The following is a 13,058-nucleotide window of genomic DNA, read 5'->3' on the forward strand; positions in this document are numbered from 1 at the left end:
GGACGTTTAACTTGTACTGCAGCTGGTTTAATGGCAAAACCAGAAATAGGCTTGACAAAAAAATCACCAAACACCACACAATAAATAAAGAGCAATCCATAGACGTCAGGCTTACTGTTATGCCATGCTGTACTTCGTTTCCTACGACTGCTACCTGAAATCCCCGCTCCTGTGGCTCTTATAGTCTTCAATAACTCTCCTATGTACTGGAATAACTATTGGCACAGACAGCCCCACCCATTACACAGGTGCTCTAGTGCGGCGTTCATCAACCTTTTTGAAACCAGGGACTGGCTTGTTGCCTTCCTAAATAGGGAGATCTCAGAGGCCGGGGCTGGTCCACAGAATGGTCATTGAGAACCACTGCTCTTGTGCTGTCTTCGGGACAATCTTTAAGCCAACCAGCACCGAGCTGAGACTGATTCAGAATTCACGCAGGAGAAGGGAAAACTCATTGCTCTGGGGAAGGCCGTTCTGCACTATTCCTGCTTCAAACTGCCCCTCTGTACCAAGTCGTGACCAGTCATACAATTTGGGCACTGTGCCTTGAGGACATGCAGCATACTTCCCTTTGTGTGCCTGGCTAGTTTCACTAACTGGTTTCTAGGAGAGTGGGGCCATGACCCCAGTTTCTCTCTGTCCCTCTCCTCTCCCCAGTGAGTGCACAGAGGGAGTGGTCCTTGAGCATTGCATAATATAGGCACTGCAGCTGTGTCCAGAGGCAGCACAGAGCACAAGGATGGAGGCTTGTTGTACACTCCCTGCCCTCTTTCAACAGCAAAGCAACTGGGCACAACCTGGACCTTTACAGTTAAGCAGCCACAGTGACCAGGATGTAGCTTGAGTAAGAATGACATGTAATTTAACTTTCTCTTAACCCTCCAGTGATGAAGCTTCGTTCCTTTACTCACATAAAACCTTAAATACCACACACTTGATGCCATAATTTTGCCAACAATTTTTTTAAAAATCCAAACAAACGATATCCTGGAAAAAGCTCTGACTGCTGGAGAGCTTCCACTGAATAGACAGAGCCACCACACACCACATAATGTGTTCCTGCCAGCCAGCACGCTTCATTCCTTCCAGTGGGTAACGGAGTGACGTGGCCCTGCCGAAGTTCGGTGCTAACCTGAAACAAGCCAATAACTAAAGAAATGCCACTGACAAAACAAATTGTAAAAAATATGCTCTGGTGCCTCCCTGGTCATTTCAAAATAAAGTACAGTATGTTCAAAAGTTACTGTAGGATGCCAGGCCTTAATCAGAGGATGCTGTGATCAAGGCTCTAGTGACAATTCTCAGTTTGCAACCTATGTTTGTCTCCAGGTGATTTCATGTGAAGAACCTTGTTTTAGGATTTGGCTGGAGAGGTTTGCTTCCTCCGCCTCTCCAGTCTCCATTAAGATTAAATCTGCCTGATACTATTTATAGAGTCTAGAGTTTAAGGCCAGGAGAGATCACCAGATCTCCTGGAAAAAGGCTAATGTAGTGCCAATCTTTAAAAAAGGGAAGAAGGAGGATCCTGGGAACTACAGGCCAGTCAGCCTCACCTCAGTCCCTGGAAAAATCATGGAGCAGGTCCTCAAAGAATCAATCCTGAAGCACTTACATGAGAGGAAAGTGATCAGGAACAGTCAGCATGGATTCACCAAGGGAAGGTCATGCCTGACTAATCTAATCGCCTTCTATGATGAGATTACTGGTTCTGTGGATGAAGGGAAAGCAGTGGATGTATTGCTTCTTGACTTTAGCAAAGCTTTTGACACGGTCTCCCACAGTATTCTTGTCAGCAAGTTAAAGAAGTATGGGCTGGATGAATGCACTATAAGGTGGGTAGAAAGTTGGCTAGATTGTCGGGCTCAACGGGTAGTGATCGATGGCTCCATGTCTAGTTGGCAGCCGGTGTCAAGTGGAGTGCCCCAGGGGTCGGTCCTGGGGCCGGTTTTGTTCAATATCTTCATAAATGATCTGGAGGATGGTGTGGATTGCACTCTCAGCAAATTTGCGGATGATACTAAACTGGGAGGAGTGGTAGATACGCTGGAGGGCAGGGATAGGATACAGAGGGACCTAGACAAATTGGAGGATTGGGCCAAAAGAAATCTGATGAGGTTCAATAAGGATAAGTGCAGGGTCCTGCACTTAGGACGGAAGAACCCAATGCACAGCTACAGACTAGGGACCGAATGGCTAGGCAGCAGTTCTGCGGAAAAGGACCTAGCGGTGACAGTGGACGAGAAGCTGGATATGAGTCAGCAGTGTGCCCTTGTTGCCAAGAAGGCCAATGGCATTTTGGGATGTATAAGTAGGGGCATAGCGAGCAGATCGAGGGATGTGATCGTTCCCCTCTATTCAACATTGGTGAGGCCTCATCTGGAGTACTGTGTCCAGTTTTGGGCCCCACACTACAAGAAGGATGTGGATAAATTGGAGAGAGCCCAGCGAAGGGCAACAAAAATGATTAGGGGTCTGGAACACATGACTTATGAGGAGAGGCTGAGGGAACTGGGATTGTTTAGTCTGCAGAAGAAAAGAGGGGGGATTTGATAGCTGCTTTCAACTACCTGAGAGGTGGTTCCAGAGAGGATGGTTCTAGACTATTCTCAGTGGTAGAAGAGGACAGGACAAGGAGTAATGGTCTCAAGTTGCAGTGGGGGAGGTTTAGGTTGGATATTAGGAAAAACTTCTTCACTAGGAGGGTGGTGAAACACTGGAATGCATTACCTAGAGAGGTGGTAGAATCTCCTTCCTTAGAAGTTTTTAAGGTGAGGCTTGACAAAGCCCTGGCTGGGATGATTTAATTGGGGATTGGTCCTGCTTTGAGCAGGGGGTTGGACTAGATGACCTCCTGAGGTCCCTTCCAACCCTGATATTCTATGATTCTATGATCTAGTTTGACCATTCGTATATCACAGGCCAGCAACACCACCCAGTGCCCGCACGCTAAACCTACTAAGCAAAATTAGTCCAAAGTATTATAGTCTACAGAAGACTAGTCTATTATGTGTCACAGAGGTGTCTAGGGCTCCAGCCACCTCAAGGTGCCTTTCCCACCATGCTTACATGTTGGGCACAAACTAGAATCTTGAGTCTGAATCCCTTCCAAATTTGGTGGTTGGGATAAAATGGAACCCAAATTGGAGTCACCCTTGTTTTGCAAAACCAAAATCAGATGGACGAGGTTTTGCAAAAAAGAAAAACATCATGAGCAGCACCAGTTTTCCTTTGCTCACTACAACGATAGATGGAACCACAACCTTTTATCCAGACTGCTTACTCAAATTTTCATAATCTCAGTAAAATTGAACCCAGAGCTGAACCACCCTACTTTTGTTTTTGCAGAACCAAACCCCAGCTGATTAAGTTTTGCAAAAACAGACTTAACATCCTCTGCCTATCTCTTCTCCTCAAGTTGAAGAGAAATTCTATTTCTCTCAACTGTCTCTGGCTGAAGTGTAGTGGCACGGTTCCCTTCCTCCATTCCATTTGGCTTTCAGTAGATAACTCCATAATCACTTCTCATGAGTTTTTTTTTTCCCTCTAGACTGGCTGAAATGATATGATCCCCTAGCCTTTGACACTGCCTGAATGTTATTGGATTAGTAAGGGGCAGGATGAGCTATTAGGCATTAGCTGAACTTCAGAGTGAATCAGTAGCTATTTCATGAAGTTCAAGAATGGAAAGAATGAAGATGAATCATACACTTTGTGACCTGCAAAAATCCCAAAGTAATGTGAGATCACAGAACAACAGGCGCCATATGTAAAACTTTAATCCTCTTTACTAGTCTCTGAAGAACAATGAAACTTGTTGCTCTACCCCTGCAGGGATGATTTGATTGCTGCTGCCCATGTTGTGCCTGTTCTCTCGATGAACCAAAGCTTTCAGCCTCCAGTGCTATTAACACAGCACCTCTCACAGAATTATCAGAACAGCCATACTGGGTCAGACCAATGATCCGTCTAGCCTAGTATCCTGCCTTCTGACAGGGTCAATGCCAGGTGCTTCAGAGGGAATGAACAGAACGGGCAATCATCAAGTGATTTTTCCCTGTCATCCACTCCCAGCTTCTGGCAAACAGAAGCTAGGGACACTCAGAGCATGGGGTGGATCCCTGACCATCCTGGCAAATAGCTGTGGATGGACCTATCCTCCATGAACTTATCTAGTTCTTTTTTTGAACCTTGTTATAGTTTTGGCCTTTACAACACTCCCTTTAAACAATACAAACAACATGATCATTTTAAATAATTTTAGTTAAAATATTCATCTAGGGCTCAATTCTGCCATCTTTATTCTACCAGAGAAGGCCAGTCATTCACAAAGATGCTTCTCGATGTAAAGAAGCGTTGCAGAAATCAGTCCTTCAACGGTTGCTTGTGTGCCTATTGCTATAGTATGGGGGCTTATGACAGAAATTTAAAAAAATTAGACATTAGGTCAAGTGCTGACTGATAATATAAAAAGCCCCCTCCCAGTGCCACTCCTGGCAATCATATAGAACTCATGCAGGGTCTATAGTCAAAATACTTGATTAAAAGCATGTGTTGTATATTCCTTTATAGTTTGTCACAGGTAGGGTGAGAAAAAAAAATCACAGGGCAATGTCAACTTTAGGAAATGAGACTGAAGACGACTATGCCATAGTATCTGCTGCAGTGTGTACAGTGACTTGTGTCTCACTCTCTGCAAAGAACTTAAACGGATAGCATTTGCCAGGCACATTTTGATCCATGTCTTGAGGTAAAATGGCAGCAAGTTCTGCTGCTCATCTGCAAGCGTCATTGACATCGAGCACACCCAGTTTATACTGGGCTCCAAAATATTCAGACAGAACATTGTTTATTGTAAGCCTCCAGTTGGTGATGCAGGTTTCCAGGGAGGGCAGTAAATTAACAGCAGTACTTAGATCTAGGTCTATATTCTGCATCTGGATGTTAGTCAGTTTGAACCAATCAAGCAGAGTGTTCCAAAAGTGTACCATGAAAGCTGTCACCAATTGTTTCATAGACTCATAGATATTAAGGTCAGAAGGGACTGTTATGATCATCTAGTCTGACCTCCTGCACAATGCAGGCCACAGAATCTCACCCACCCATTCTTGCAATAAACCTCTCACCTATATCTGAGCTACTGAAGTCCTCAAATCATAGTTTAAAGACTTCAAGGTGCAGAGAATTCTCCAGCAAGTGACCCATGCCCCATGCTACAGAGGAAGGCGAAAAACCCCAGGGCCTCTTCCAATCTGCCCTGAAGGAAAATTCCTTCCCGACCCCAAATATGGCAATCAGCTGAACCCTGAGCATATGGGCAAGATTCACCAGCCAGATACCCAGGAAAGAATTTTCTGTAGTAACTCAGATCCCACCCCATCTAACATCCCATCACAGGCCATTGGGCCTATTTACCATGAATAGTTAAAGATCAATTAATTGCCAAAATCATGTTATCCCATCATACCATCTCCTCCATAAACTTATCGAGTTTAATTTTGAAGCCAGACAGGTCTTTTGCCCCCCCTGCTTCCCTTGGAAGGCTATTCCAGAACTTCACTCCTCTGATGGAGAGAAACCTTCATCTAATTTCAAGTCTAAACTTCCTGATGGCCAGTTTATATCCATTTGTTCTTGTGTCCACATTGGTACTGAGCTTAAATAATTCCTCTCCCTCTCTGGTATTTATCCCTCTGATATATTTATAGAGAGCAATCATATCTCCCCTCAACCTTCTTTTGGTTAGGCTAAACAAGCCAAGCTCTTTGAGTCTTTCATAAGACAGGTTTTCCATTCCTCGGATCATCGTAGTAGCCCTTCTCTGTACCTGTTCCAGTTTGAATTCATCCTTCTTAAACATGGGAGACCAGAACTGCACACAGTATTCCAGATGAGGTCTCACCAGTGAGGATCACTTTTTTTTGCTTTCTTAAAAATAGGAACTATGTTAGCAATTCTCCAGTCATAAGGTACAACCCCTGAGCTTACAGATTCATTAAAAATTCTTGCTAATGGGCTTGCAATTTCATGTGCCAATTCCTTTAATATTCTTGGATGAAGATCATCTGGGCCCCCCGATTTAGTCCCATTAAGCTGTTCGAGTTTCACTTCTACCTCAGATATGGTAATATCTACCTCCATATCCTCATTCCCATTTCTCATGCTACCGTTATCCCTAAGATCCTCATTAGCCTTATTAAAGACTAAGACAAAGTATCTGTTTTGATATTGGGCCATGCCTAGATTATCCTTAACCTCCACTCCATCCTCAGTGTTTAGAGGTCCCACTTCTTCTTTCTTTGTTTTCTTCTTATTTATATGTCTGTAGAACCTTTTACTATTGGTTTTAATTCCCTTTGCAAGGTCTACTGGGTTTCATTTTCTTCTGAAGAGAAGCTGCATTTAAATGAGCTTCGGGAGCCTGATTTGTTCTTTTGACAGCCCTTCCAAGGCTTGTTGAATACTGTTTTATTGTTGACACACTGCTGTGATAGACCTGGCACAACTACACCAGCATGTATCTGACAGACTTTGAGAGTCAACAATCTCTGATTAGTGTCAGTATTTACATTGTGGAAAATAGTTTTCCAACAGTATGTTGATGCAGAGCAGAAATAACCTCACATCTTCCCCACTCCCCAAAAGGGACTGCATCTGAACACTGTTGACTTCAAATAAATTTAGGGAATGTGTCTTGCAGGGCACATACTGTATTAGTGGGTTTTCCTTAGATGGGCTTACCGACCATAGCAATAACCAGCCATATTGCTGTCATTATCATACGATTGTCCACAGCAGTAAGGCATATCCAAACCTAGGTTATTTGTCATAGCCAGCACAGGTTCAGCCAGGTTTACATCTATGTGGTCTTCAAGTGGTTGAAACTTGATGAATCACTCAGCTATTTGCCTCTCTGAATTGAGACATCCACAGATGAATATGAGCTGGTCTACAGTGCTACATCCGGAGCTGAATCAATAATTACAGAGTAATATTTGGCTTGCTGTAATTCTACTGTTATGGCATTTTAAATTTTCTTTCTCTTCAATTCAATGAATTTGTCATATATAGTTGAGGAGAGGTAGGAGGGCTTTCCCTCTTCTGCCCAAATTTAGCCAGGTGGTCAGGCAGAAATGGATCAAACTGATTTTAGCTCCAAAATCCCCAAATAATACCCACTGCTTTTGGATCCTAGCATTTCATGCTGGCCATGGAAGCCAAATCCATGAGCACTCAGAAACTTTACAGCTGCAACCCCTGCTGAAGAACACCTCTGCAGTACTGAAGTAAACTGGACTGCCAGATCAGCATCAACCCTGTCCCCCCAGATGATTTTGGATGTGTTATACAAGCCAGCATGCAGTTTCAGTGTTCTGTGCCCCTCTCTTGCTCAGAGTCACTCAGGATGTTTCCAATCACTAAATCCTTCTGTAAAAGACAATGAGCTACTGGAGAAAAGTTTGACATGTAACGCAGTAAACATTTCCAGTCGATGGAGAGAGTAAATAAACCAATCTCATGCAACTACTTCATAACTGTGCAGACAAAATAAAAATAAATGATTTTAAAATATTTTTCCTTTTCCATGCAACTACCTGTGCAGACGTCAGGATGTTTTCCACATCCATGTTTCTGAACACAGCTGAATCTTTCACAACCCCAAACTCCGTTTCCTTTTCAGTTAATTTTCTCCACCATGCAGGAGGTGTAAAAACAGTGTATCTTTTCTTCTTGCGCAGCTTTCAATATAGTAATACACTGCTGTACTTCTATGGCCTTTCCTTCTGTGTGCAAGTTCTCAACATTACCAGCTCCCGACAGGCGTGTTGCTCCCTGTCTTTTTTTTCAATGTCTTGTAGGAGCTTTTCTGTTTTTTTGTTTTTTGTTTTGTTTTTAAAACACACTAAGCTTTGGAGTTTTTTCTAATATAGCTACTTCTTTTAAACTCCCATCCCTCTATTTAGCATATTTGCTTGAGTAGCAGTAGTTGGTACACAAATCCATGATTCACAAATTCGCATAGCAGGAACAGTTAGTCTTTAGCAGCGTGAGCAACCGCACAGTGGTGTGTACATTAATTTACATAGTCACACTGTAGGTCAAGCACACTTGTGTTCATCTAAAAACAGTCAAGTCGTGTCAAAACCACTCAAAGAATTTTCAAGGGAGGGAGTGTCCAGTGTTACTAAATAAAAATGTAAACTTGTGAATAGTATTTCCTGCTCTAACAGTGGTGCATACAGGCTACATATATGTTTTATGGCCCCATTAATAAATAAAATGACATATGTAAGATCATAATTAAGGGGCCCCGTAAGCCTGTCCATTAATATGGCTCTGTTTGTACTGCACTTGAAACACCAGTAAAACCACGTGGACCATTATAGGGAGCAAGATGCAGTCTGTGGGAGCCTCCGCTGACAAGTCCCTGTCTCGGATCCACCAGGGCCTCATCCAATACCTACTAAGTCAATGGAACAGCCACATTGATTTCAATGGGTCCAACTGAGCAAGTCTAGCAACTATCAGGAAAAGCATCTCGGATCACCTGAGGAGCTGCTCTTTCTTCCTAACGCTCTTCAAACTGTTGCTCTAGGAAGAAGCAGCAATCTCTTCTCTTTAGGAAGCCTCTTCTGTCCCAGGAGATACTGCTGGCCCTTCTCTCTGCTGATGCCGTACCTGCCTCCCTGAGACAGAGACGTCTACCTGGGAACATTCAGAAATAGCAGAGCCTCTCCACCCCCCCCCCCACCATGTACAATTTAAACATAGATAGATAGCACACAAACCTGATAAAAGATCTTGAAGGTTGCAAAGTCAAGCACTCAAAAGTTAGGCAGTGCCAGAATTAAGTTAGGAAATGCACAGAATGGACAGCACTCACTTCATGAACAGCGAGTCAATATTTTGTTTTCTCTTCCATTGAACAATATGCAGCCTGAGGTCTTATTTATTGCACTCTATTCAAACCCTGCTCTGAAGACAGAATTATTAATTTCCACATGGGCTTGTCTATGGAGTTCATCACTATAATATCGGAGTGCTTCACAGACATGAGTGAATTTATTTTCACAACACTCCTGTGAGAGGCAGCCTTCATTCTGGTATTTTCTAAAGTTTTAGTGCTTGATTTTGAAACCTCAAGAATGTTCTTTTCACAGTTTGTTTTTGTGTAATTTGCTGTTGTTTAAAAAGCAAAACTGAAAACAGAAATTCCATCATGTGGTATCATACTGACACCCACATGGGTCAGCAACAGGTTAGATGTGGTTGGAGGCAGTGCCAAAATGATGAGATCCTTTGCCGGTAGGTTGCACAGACATTTGCTAACTGCAGAGAGGGGAGTGTTCTTGAGTGAGTAGACTCTTTTGTCTATTCCCCCCAGCTTAACCCCTCTGCCTCATCCCCTACAACCTGTCTCTGTCCAAGTCTTGTCTCTTCCACACCTCTCAATACCCTGCACTCCCATTGTCCTTACCTACCTAGTTCATGTCTCCATTCTTAAGGCTTCTCATCTCAGTCCCCGTCTCCTTGCCCAGCAAGTACTAGTCTCACCACTCTGGACTGTCTGTCTCAGTCTTCTATCCACTCCCAGTCTCCTTGCCCAACTATTTCTAATTACTCCTCCCCAGTCTCCTAACTAAGCCTAGCCAATTTCTCCCTTCCCGGCTCCTCATCTGAGCTCTCTCTTTCTCACACCCCCTCCTTCCCAGGATCCCCATTCCTGCTGACTCTGATTCCCAGTCTGCCTTCCCAGGCTCCTCATCAAATCTCAGTGTGTCCCCCATGCTCCCCCAACTCATTGTCCCTGTTCAGTGCCCAGACCCAAGCCCAGATACAGACCTGGCCCAGCCTGGCCTGCAGCATCCCAGGGATGGAATTGCAGGGAAAGTTCTTCTCAGCCTTAGGATGGAGCACATCCAGGGCTGATAGAATTTAGCTGTGATGCTCTATCAAGTCTGTACTGAGCATGAACTGCAATTTTTTAGACTTTTCTTCTTCAAGTAACATCTCCAATGTGAAGTTTGTCAGTCACCACATTCCATCTTTCACCATCACGACAGTGTTGTAAAACTTCCACTCTCTTTTAGAGTCCATCTGGTGGTATCTATGATGTAACTGGATTTTTTTCTTTCTCTTTCTGGTCTGCCTGTGATCTTGCCTGAGAGATGATTGCTGGAAGCAAGTCGCTTTGCAATCGGTGAGCTATGTGTCTACAAAAAGGCGTTATTCTTTTACCTAGGATCGCAAGTAATTGTGCTCTTTTTAAATTCATTCTTCTCCTCACTCCTTTGTTTGTAGTTTTGGTTATCCAGCTAATTGTTAACAGTCTTCTATAACTCCAAAACATGAATGCTCCAAGTGTTCTTTCAGTGTCTTTTTAAGTGTCCAGCTTCCGAAGAGCAGACCACATGTAGCACTTCAGCAATCTAGTGCTGCTGTGCAGTTTTAAACTTTTGAAAACATAGAAATCTTTGGAAGCTGTTGAACATATTTTTTGCAAGCTGTATCTTTCTCTTAATTTCTTGGTCACATCTTCCATCCGATGTTTAAATTAGATTCCCTAAATAGGGGGAAACCTGTTTACTTGTTCCACCACTCAGCCATCAAGGTATAGCTGTTGCCTTCCTTGTGTGCAGGTGTGTTTTCTTATCACACTTTGTCTTCCTAACATTGACAGCCATTCTGTATTTCTTGCTCATTGCTGTGAACAATGTCAGCATGTTCTGAAATACTTCTCTAGTCGAAGTGATGCAAAATAGATCATTGATGTATCTTTCATTATTGATTAATAAGCCATTGATCTGTGTAGGGAGCCAGGGTGGCTTCCCTCTGAACCAGAGGGTAAAGAACCACTCTCACAGCCTGAGTGGGCAGGGCCAGGCCAAGCCAGAAGGGGCGGGGTGGAACAGGAAGTAGAAAGGGTGGGTCAGGGCAGCACCAGGGAGGGAGACAGATACAGGCTGCTGGCTGTTCCCTCCAGACCCTGCTGCCGAGCCAGGGGAGGCCCTGGACCAGGAGAAACCTGACCTGGAGGAAGGTCTGGGGCTGCCAGGACTGCCAGCTGCCAAGTACCCGGAGGGACTGGAGGAGCCAGGCAATAACCCGGGCCAGTGTGAGCCTGATACGGAGAGGGAGCTGGAGCTGCCAGCAGCTGAATACCCTGGCGAGCTGGAGGGACCAGAGGGACCCGCTCGAGAGGCTGGGTAGGAAGTAGCCCAGGGGCAGAACTGCACAGTGTGGTGGGTCTATTTGGTCAGCATGTTGCAGATGGCTCCCCGCTGACCCAGTGGTGGGACCCTCTCCTCCCGCCACTATCAGGGCCCTGGGCTGGAATGCAGTGGAGTTGGGTGGGCCTGCGTTCCCCTATCCTGGCCAACCCGTCTTGGGTAGCAGAATCCCAACAATGCCACGGACTCTTGCCGGCGCTCCTCCTGCCTGAGGGGCACACTACAGACTCTGGCTGGCACACCTCCCTCTGCTAATTCCCTAGTAACAGAAAGGTGTGACCAAGGCCTGCGGGTGAGGCAGTAGCTCCCCACCGCCCCCCAGCGGCTCAGTGGACCAACTGAAACCTGTCACAATCTGCATGTTCTGGTTGGTGTCTTCTAAACTGTGCCTCATTATACCATCTACATACATGTCAAATAGTTATAGAGATAGAATGCAACTTTGATGTACACTTTCCTTGATGCTGCAATGCTCAGATAGTTCATAGTTTTTTATGATTGCTGTTTTCTGTCCCCAATGCAGGCTTTTAAAATTAATTGTGTATCTCAAAAGCCAGTGTTATGTTTTTGAAGAACATGTATCATTGTGTCATATTGGATTTTATCAAATGACATCTCATAATCTACAAAGCGCATATAAGTTTCTCTTTGCACTTCTTTGCATTTCTATCACGTGCTTGCATAAAATCCTGAGGGAAAAGATTGCCTCCTTCCTGCCTACTCATGCCAAATTCTTGTCTCAAGATGTTGATGTATTTGTGTGCCAACAATTTTTAACAAAAACTAAGCAGGTGTATAGTTTATGTTCACATTCTCTAGCATGTGACCTCCTAAAGTCCTCCAGAAGTTCTTGTGTGTATATCTGACTTAAAAGTTTTAGCAGATAAGTTTTTCAATCATCATTCAGAGGTTATAGCATTCCAATCACAATACCATCCTGCCCAGATGCTTCTCCTTACTTTATTCTTTAGTGTCTTTTTAGTTTCTACATTGTAATAATGTGTGCTTTTCCATCTTTTAATGTTTATATCTTCCAATTTTTCAGAACTGTCAAAAGTTCCTTCATGTATTCAGTCCATCTTTCCAGGATATTGTTTTTATATCATACACTCTGCCATCCTTAGTTTTCATGTAGCTAATTCCTTTTCTTGTCTTCTTTATCTCATCATTCTCTGAATGGTGCAATGAACCTTTATGGTTGTTTCTGGTTTCATATTCTTTGATTTCATGACATCTTTGTCCTAGCTATGTTTCTCTTGCCTCTTTGCATGCTTTTTGAGTTTGTGTAACGTTCAGTATTCCTCTCTTCTCCTCTCTTCTCCTATTTTGACTTTCTCTTCACACTTATAACATGGCCAAATATTGGGTAGATTTTCATGGGGACAGCAAAAATCACACCTCTGACACACAGGCCTCCCATGCCAAATGTCACGCCCCTCCTCCAAAGAAGCTTTCATAAAATGGTGACCAGAATTTATCATGGGCTAAACAGTGCATTTTCCCTAGCCACCTTTTCTGAAAAAGACTGAACTGTTTTGGCAGAAAGTTTTCAAAAATATCCAGCCTGAGGCAGATATCTATCCTGAAAATCTGAGCTAGTTAAAGTTTTTCAAATTTATAAGCAACTGTAAACAGGCTCTTGTAATGGGAAGTATTGGGCAACCTTAATAATAAGCCTAGAATTAACCATACACGGTTATTTTAAAAAAAAAATAAGAGCCACATTTTGGCCTCAATTCAGCAAACATTTAAACACCTGCTAAATGTATCTCTACTCAGAAAAAACACTTAAGCATGTGCTTAAAATTTAGCACATACTTAAGTCCCACT

The sequence above is a fragment of the Caretta caretta genome, chromosome 2 (genome assembly GCF_965140235.1).
Source record: "Caretta caretta isolate rCarCar2 chromosome 2, rCarCar1.hap1, whole genome shotgun sequence".
Lineage (NCBI taxonomy): Eukaryota > Metazoa > Chordata > Testudines > Cheloniidae > Caretta > Caretta caretta.